Source organism: Anastrepha obliqua, unplaced genomic scaffold, assembly GCF_027943255.1.
Source record: "Anastrepha obliqua isolate idAnaObli1 unplaced genomic scaffold, idAnaObli1_1.0 ptg000139l, whole genome shotgun sequence".
NCBI classification, from domain to species: Eukaryota; Metazoa; Arthropoda; class Insecta; order Diptera; family Tephritidae; genus Anastrepha; species Anastrepha obliqua.
Genome location: NW_026562238.1, coordinates 140912 through 150000, shown reverse-complemented (window position 1 = coordinate 150000; position 9089 = coordinate 140912). Strand labels below are relative to the sequence as shown.

Below are 9089 nucleotides of genomic sequence, written 5' to 3'. Positions count from 1 at the left end.
TGTGGCAAATTCTCCGAATTGGTCCGCCTGCCACGTTGAAACAACCGCCTCAAGCGCCGGACAGACCTCCTCTTTGAATTCAACTCGCTAGTCCACCACTTAACACCTTTAAGTCTGGCAACCCTAGCTTTTTTGAACATCGTGTCATTAACCCCCCAGACACATTCTGATAAACGAGCAATTTGCTCGTCGACCCCGAAATTTTCAAACACGTTAAGCGGTATACCCAATACCGCTTCTCTAACGGTCTGACCGTATCTATTCCAGTCGGCGCATGTGGTACGCCATCGTCTCAAAGGACTCACACTTTCCGACTGTGGGGTACGAGGAGTAACCATGATTTGAATTAAATTATGGTCACTAATTCCCCAACCACCCTTGACACTCCAGCTACATTCAAACTTGCTCGCGGCTGCTTCATTCATGAGCGTCACGTCAATGTCGCTCACTCCTCTAGGCCCATCAAACGTATACCATTCACTCGGTTCGTTTGCAATGAGGAGGCTATTTGCCACCACCCAATCGCTCATGGCCTCACCACGACTGTGGCTCCGATATCCAGCAGTGTGCCTGGATGTTTTGCTGAACCACATCGGGGAGGTGGCATTGGCATCGAGACACATGATGACAGGGTTGCTACTTTCACGTAGTAGCACCGCCTCTATGTATCTCAAGTATGGTTCTAGAGGTTCATTGAACTTGCAGTATAGGCTGGCGACATATACTTTGCCGAAATCGCCCTCAACACACACACATACTCCCCACTGTGATGAGTCAACCACTACGCAAGAGTAGCTTGGCTCACACACAGCTACTGCGGCATTGACTCCAAGGTCCGTAAAGACCCTGAAGCCACCAGGAAGACCTCTCACCACCCCATTGGTGGAGTATGGTTCCTGGAGCAAAGCAATGCCGCAGCCCCCCTCCGACATACACGCCCCCAATTCACACATCACGGCATAAGACCCCTGACAGTTCAGTTGATATAGCTCAACCATCAATGTCTAGCATTCGCACGGGCAACAATGGCACAGTACACCGGGCAGACAGTGGACATCATCAGATGTCCGGCTGGCTTGCCCTTAAATGCACAGTTGCGACAATGCGGGGCATTGCCACAACCTGCACTCCTGTGTCCTTCCTGCCCGCACCTACGGCAGACATCCTTCTTGGCTCTGCATTCTGCCACCCTGTGATCAAATCCCATGCATCGGAAGCAGCCGGGCGTCAGTTGGTCCGGCCGTACCCGGAAGGAAAACCACTTTACGTAGCAGCGACCTGCTTCCAGGAGGGCGGACATTAGCATGTCCGTGCCCTCAAGGACCACATTCGTCACTCCATCAGGGCTGACCTTCCAAGGACGGCTGATCATCCTCACGTCCTTCTCAAGACACCCAGGGCTGAACTCCTTGAGGTTCAAACGGAACAACTCTCCCATGAACTCGTCAGGGGAGATCTCCGTGTGGACCCCCTGGACCACAACCCTAGGCCCCAGCTTCCGACGTATGCTCACATCGAGCCCCACCTCGGAAAACTTGGCATTTTTTACCAAGTTATCCCTCTCAGCAACTGATGGGGTGCGAATAATCGCACCTCCATCCTTCAACGGGCGCACCTCGTGCACCCTTACCCCCATAGAAGGCCCTACCTCTTTTACTACTTTTTTGATCACCTCTTTGGACGTAGTGGGGGTCTTACCCCTTACTACGACCGACCAGGTCTCAACTGGCTTGGGCACCGGCAACGCAGGCAACACAGGCGCAGGCGCCTGAGGTGCCGGCATCAGCGCTGCACCAGCCAGCGAAGCTCCAGCCGTCCTCCGAGGTGCTTCCTCTCTACTTGTTTTTGTGGCTTCCAACCGCCCACGAAGATGGGCGATCTCCGCCACCATCTCCACAAAAAGCGCCTCGAACTCCAAGGAGTATCCCAGGAGGTCCTTCGCTGCGTTCTTTGGGACGCCGTCCATGTCTATGACGGCTCCACTAAAGGCCGTCACAATGGACTTGAAACGCCCCATAAATTGCCCCCCAACTTTTTCACCGAACGCTCCCGAATTCTCCAGGGAAGCACCCGAAATTCTGCGGATTTTCTCCATCCGCTGCCCGGCTGGACCCAATTTGGCCCCTGCCTTCCGCACCTTTTTCTCCCCCTTTTTTTCCCCCTCGGAAACGCCCTCGCTTCCGCTTACCCCCAACTTACCCATTACGGGTGCTTTCGCCGTCACCTTTTCTGTTGTGACCGCTGCTCCTCCAGCGGTTTTCTTCTTCATGCGGGGGGGTGATCTCAGGAGGACCTCTTCCTCCCCCGACGTTGACTCATCCATCGCTGATGACGCCAATCTCGAACTGCCCTGGAGAGGGGTGCTCGCCCTCTTCATTCCTACGCCTAATTTGGGCATAGCCCTCTGCCACCACTGTAAATCGCGTCACGCAATTAAAACGCACAACAATTATAGTGGCACCCGCACGCAATTATAGTGGCACCCACTAACGGGAGAGTCCACCGACAATTCCACACACAGTTTATCACACACTTATACAGTTACGCCGTATATAGTGTTTCTCGCTACCCGCACAACGATTTTAGTTTTCCCACAGGTGCGCGCAATTATAGCGTCTCTCACTAAAATTCCGGGAAAACACAGCGGTATTTTCCCGTACTCACACAACGGCACTCACTAAGCACAATGCACAGTTCATGCACTGCTTCACCGCAGCGTTACTCAATTAGCGCTAATCACTCGCGGATATAGCACAAAAGAGAATTCGCAAAAATTTATAGCGTTCCTCGCTACCCGCACAACAATAAAAGTTTTCCAGCACGTGTTACACCGACACAGGTGCGCGCAATTATAGCGGCGCCCACTTGACGGGACAATTACACGCACAATAGTTTTTCGCTTAATAGCTACCAGTCAGGTACGCGCAATTTAAGTGTCTCTCAGTAACGGCGAAAAACCCACCGACGGTCGCACGACAGCCGAACAGTTTCCTGCACACACACACGCGCCGATTTGTACACAATGTACGTCACTTGCCGACGGTAAAATGTAGTATTTTCTAGGGAAAAACAATCGCTCAAGAATATTTTTATAATTCGCAAAGTAAAACATCCGCTCACGCGTCCGTTCGCTTCAACGTTCACAATTAGAATGAGTAGATAGGGACAGTAGGAATCTCGTTAATCCATTCATGCGCGTCACTAATTAGATGACGAGGCATTTGGCTACCTTAAGAGAGTCATAGTTACTCCCGCCGTTTACCCGCGCTTACTTGAATTTCTTCACTTTGACATTCAGAGCACTGGGCAGAAATCACATTGTGTCAACACCCGTTAGGGCCATCACAATGCTTTGTTTTAATTAGACAGTCGGATTCCCCAAGTCCGTGCCAGTTCTGAATTGATTGTTAATTGATAATCGTTATAATTTAAAAGGAATATATATCGAATGATATAATTCCTTAAAAATTTTAGCAAGAAAGTTCCACAATTGGCTACGTAACTACTATCCGGGGAACAAGAATCGTAATTCTCTATTTACCCAGAACGAGTACATAAACCATGGTATTGCTTCCCAATCAAGCCCGACTATCTCAATCTTCAGAGCCAATCCTTATCCCGAAGTTACGGATCTAATTTGCCGACTTCCCTTACCTACATTATTCTATCGACTAGAGACTCTTCACCTTGGAGACCAGCTGCGGATATTGGTACGGCCTGTTGAGAAGTTTGCGTGACCCCACCATAAATTTTCAAGGTCCGAGGAGAAAATATCGACACAACAGTAAATGTCATGCTCTTCTAGTCCATCTACCATATCTCTCTTCGAAAGACTTCCATGGTAGTACGACTATAAAACAGAAAAGAAAACTCTTCCGATATCTCTCGACGGCTTCTTTATGGTCGTTCCTGTTGCCAGGATGAGCACAAGGCCCATTTTTAATAACAAACGGATACTCAACAGGTTACGGAATTGGAACCGTATTCCCTTTCGTTCAAAATAATTCAAGTATTTTAATTATTTTTAAATATATTTTTATTAATATTTTTTTTTATTAAAAACTTGAAAATTTTCGGCTTTCGCCTTGAACTTAGGACCGACTAACTCGTGATCAACCACTGTTCACACGAAACCCTTCTCCACTTCAGTCCTCCAAGGTCTCATTCGATTATTTGCTACTACCACCAAGATCTGTACCAATAGCGGCTCCATGCAGGCTTACGCCAAACACTTCTAAGCACACTATTGTACCCTCCTACTCACTAAAGTTTCAAAATTTATAAATCAATCGAAATTGTTTTATAAATCATCTACTTTAGCGGTAATGTATAGGTATACAACTTAAGCGCCATCCATTTTAAGGGCTAGTTGCTTCGGCAGGTGAGTTGTTACACACTCCTTAGCGGATTACGACTTCCATGTCCACCGTCCTGCTGTTTTAAGCAACCAACGCCTTTCATGGTATCTGCATGAGTTGTTAATTTAGGCACCGTAACATTACGTTTGGTTCATCCCACAGCGCCAGTTCTGCTTACCAAAAGTGGCCCACTGGGCACATTATATCATAACCTCAACCTTCATATCAAGAAAGGTGAGGTTCTTACCCATTTAAAGTTTGAGAATAGGTTAAAATCGTTTCGACCCTAAGGCCTCTAATCATTCGCTTTACCAGATAAGATTATTTTATATAATTTTTAAATGCACCAGCTATCCTGAGGGAAACTTCGGAGGGAACCAGCTACTAGATGGTTCGATTGGTCTTTCGCCCCTATACTCAATTCTGACAATCGATTTGCACGTCAGAACTGTTTCGGTCTTCCATCAGGGTTTCCCCTGACTTCAACCTGATCAAGTATAGTTCACCATCTTTCGGGTCACAGCATATATGCTCAAGGTACGCTCCAGTTAGAGGTATAAATAATAATAAATTATCATTATACATAACTATATGGAACGCCCCGGGATTGAATTAATTGACTATTTATTAAAAAATAGACTAAAAATTAATCCCATTATATTTAAGTTAAGTTAATTATGCCATTAAGTTTAATATAACTCAATGACTTGCACATATGTTAGACTCCTTGGTCCGTGTTTCAAGACGGGTCCCGAAGGTATCCTGAATCTTTCGCATTGTTAATCATATAAATGCATACAAATAAATATTAATATCATAGATATTAAATTTTTTGTAAAATTCAAAAAATGAATTTTAGCATTATATATAATAAAATCTATCAACACTTTATCAAATCATTAGTATTTATTTTATGTTAATATGCTTAAAAAGCAAATTAATTTAAATAAACTTAATATCACCAATGATCTTTTGATAAATACTTTATTATGTTAATAGATTACAATGTCCTTATATGAAAAAAATGCACATTATTTTTTTAATTATTTAATGATGAATTTTTCATAATGGATATTCAGGTTCATCGGGCTTAACCTCTAAGCAGTTTCACGTACTATTTAACTCTCTATTCAGAGTTCTTTTCAACTTTCCCTCACGGTACTTGTTTACTATCGGTCTCATGGTTATATTTAGTTTTAGATGGAGTTTACCACCCACTTAGTGCTGCACTATCAAGCAACACGACTCTTTGGAAATATCTTTCTAGTAATCATTAACGTTATACGGGCCTGGCACCCTCTATGGGTAAATGGCCTCATTTAAGAAGGACTTAAATCGTTAATTTCTCATACTAGATATTAAGATATTCCATACACTGCATCTCACATTTGACATATAGACAAAGTGACTTAGTGCTGAACTATTTTCTTTTCGCTCGCCGCTACTAAGAAAATCCTTGTTAGTTTCTTTTCCTCCCCTCATTAATATGCTTAAATTCAGGGGGTAATCCCATATGAGTTGAGGTTGTTTTAATATTCTTTTTTTATCTTCTCACAATTTAATAAAAAAATTATATCATCTTTTCATCTCTATTTTTCTTTTCTCCTTTTATATATTGTAAATATATAAAAATAATAATAATGTAAAATGAGGCAATCCTAGAATAAAAAATTTAATTTTTATGCTAGACATTCCTCCTTTTAATTACATATATAAATTATTATTTTATATATATATATAAATAATATGAAAATTTTTTGTAAAGAATACTTAGATTCAATATTTTCATCATTTCATTTTATTTGAGAGGATTTTTTTTTTAAAGAATATATAATAAATAAAATTCATTATATATCTTTATTTTTTTTGCTATTAATATTATGAATTATTTAAAATCCAATAATATACACATTTGCTTAAATTCAATTATTTTTATAAAAGAATAAGCAACTTATTTAGCATAGTCTTACAACCCTCAACCATATGTAGTCCAAGCAGTACTTTAAAATTGAATTTAATGTACATAACAGCATGGACTGCGATATGCGTTCAAAATGTCGATGTTCATGTGTCCTGCAGTTCACACGATGACGCACAGTTTGCTGCGTTCTTCATCGACCCATGAGCCAAGTGATCCACCGCTTAGAGTATTTTTTTATTTATTTTTATTTATAACAAATGTCAATTTTTTTTTGCATATATTAATTGAAAGAGTAAAATTAAATAATATTAATAATATATAAATTGATTTTCTTTCAATAATATATATCAAATATATTTAACTCTAAACATTTTTATTAAGTTGCGAATGTCTTAGTTCAACAATAATACAGTGGTGGTATTTATTATGATTCAATTATTTTGTATTTTTTTAATCATTTTATGTATATATAATAATATAATAAATATATACCACTTTTGTTATTGTGAACAAATTAACTTATCATTCAATCAAATGAATAATAAGTACAACTTTTTATTTTCATGTTTAAAGGTTTTTAAAAGAAAAAAATAAGAAAAAACATTACAAAATGTACCATCATATATTATATTTAATATGATATAATTGATGGATCACAAATTGAATGAAAAAGAATAAAAAGAATTATGGATTCAAAATAATTATATAAATTTTTTTTTTTTTCTTTTTTTTTTTTTTTTTTTTTTTCTTTTTGTTCGTTTGTTTGCTTGTCTGTTTGTTTGTTTGTTTGTTTGTTTTTCTTACGGATATGGAACACAATAATGATCCTTCCGCAGGTTCACCTACGGAAACCTTGTTACGACTTTTACTTCCTCTAAATAATCAAGTTCGGTCAACTTTTGCGAAACAACCGTGACACACGAGGCGTCACAGTGATCACGTCCGGAGACCTCACTAAATAATTCAATCGGTAGTAGCGACGGGCGGTATGTACAAAGGGCAGGGACTTAATCAATGCGAGTTAATAACTCGCACTTACTGGGAATTCCAAGTTCATGTGAACAGTTTCAGTTCACAATCCCAAGCATGAAAGTGGTTCAGCGGTTTACCCGGACCTCTCGGTCTAGGAAATACACGTTGATACTTTCATTGTAGCGCGCGTGCAGCCCAGGACATCTAAGGGCATCACAGACCTGTTATTGCTCAATCTCGTTACTGCTAGACGCAATTTGTCCATTTAAGAAGCTAGTGTCCTTATAATGGGACAAACCAACAGGTACGACTCCACTTATATAAACACATTCAAACACTTGTACATTCAAGATGTACGCATGAAAGAAGGCTATATAAGTTTCAACATCATAATCCTGAAAGCATCTATTTAATATATTTGAGTCTCGTTCGTTATCGGAATTAACCAGACAAATCACTCCACGAACTAAGAACGGCCATGCACCACCACCCATAGATTCGAGAAAGAGCTATCAATCTGTCTTACACGCTTATGTTCGGACCTGGTAAGTTTTCCCGTGTTGAGTCAAATTAAGCCGCAGGCTCCACTCCTGGTGGTGCCCTTCCGTCAATTCCTTTAAGTTTCAGCTTTGCAACCATACTTCCCCCGGAGCCCAAAAGCTTTGGTTTCCCGGGAAGCGACTGAGAGAGCCATAGTAGTAGCTACACCCAATTGCTAGCTGGCATCGTTTATGGTTAGAACTAGGGCGGTATCTGATCGCCTTCGAACCTCTAACTTTCGTTCTTGATTAATGAAAACATCTTTGGCAAATGCTTTCGCTTAAGTTAGTCTTACGACGGTCCAAGAATTTCACCTCTCGCGTCGTAATACTAATGCCCCCAAACTGCTTCTATTAATCATTACCTCTTGATCTAAAAACCAATGAAAGTAGAACAGAGGTCTTATTTCATTATTCCATGCACAAAATATTCAGGCATTTGGAGCCTGCTTTAAGCACTCTAATTTGTTCAAAGTAATTGTACCGGCCCACAACAACACTCGATGAAGAGCACTGAAGTAGGTTTAAATAGGAGGAATATATAAAAAATACATTGTATTAATTATATATAAGAACTCCACCGGTAATACGCTTACATACATAAGGTAATGTACATACCACAATATATAGTTGTACTACCCGTATGAAGCACAAATTCAACTACGAACGTTTTAACCGCAACAACTTTAATATACGCTATTGGAGCTGGAATTACCGCGGCTGCTGGCACCAGACTTGCCCTCCAATAGGTCCTTGTTAAAGGATTTAAAGTGTACTCATTCCAATTACAGGGCCTCGGATATGAGTCCTGTATTGTTATTTTTCGTCACTACCTCCCCGAACTGGGAGTGGGTAATTTACGCGCCTGCTGCCTTCCTTAGATGTGGTAGCCGTTTCTCAGGCTCCCTCTCCGGAATCGAACCCTGATTCCCCGTTACCCGTTGCAACCATGGTAGTCCTAGATACTACCATCAAAAGTTGATAGGGCAGACATTTGAAAGATCTGTCGTCGGTACGGGACCATACGATCTGCAAGTTATCTAGAGTTCAACCAATTTAACGATCAAATGATCGCTTGGTTTTAGTCTAATAAAAGCACACGTTCCATAAGGTCCGTGTTTATATTGCATGTATTAGCTCTAGAATTACCACAGTTATCCAAGTAACTGTTAACGATCTATGGAACCATAACTGATATAATGAGCCTTTTGCGGTTTCACTTTTAATTTGTTTGTACTTAGACATGCATGGCTTAATCTTTGAGACAAGCATATAACTACTGGCAGGATCAACCAGAAT

General features: G+C 41.1%; 1 non-coding gene and 2 pseudogenes across 1 annotated transcript; all 3 read right to left on the bottom strand.

Annotated features, from left to right (window-relative positions):
• Positions 1 to 5885, bottom strand: part of LOC129252061 (large subunit ribosomal RNA) — a 9721-nt pseudogene extending 3836 nt beyond the window's left edge.
• A 442-nt stretch (positions 5886 to 6327) lies between these two features.
• On the bottom strand, positions 6328 to 6508 carry LOC129252028 (5.8S ribosomal RNA; annotated as a pseudogene).
• A 590-nt stretch (positions 6509 to 7098) lies between these two features.
• LOC129252047 (small subunit ribosomal RNA) lies at positions 7099 to 9089 on the bottom strand. Its single transcript, XR_008583226.1, has one exon. It is a non-coding gene; the product is annotated as a small subunit ribosomal RNA (ribosomal RNA).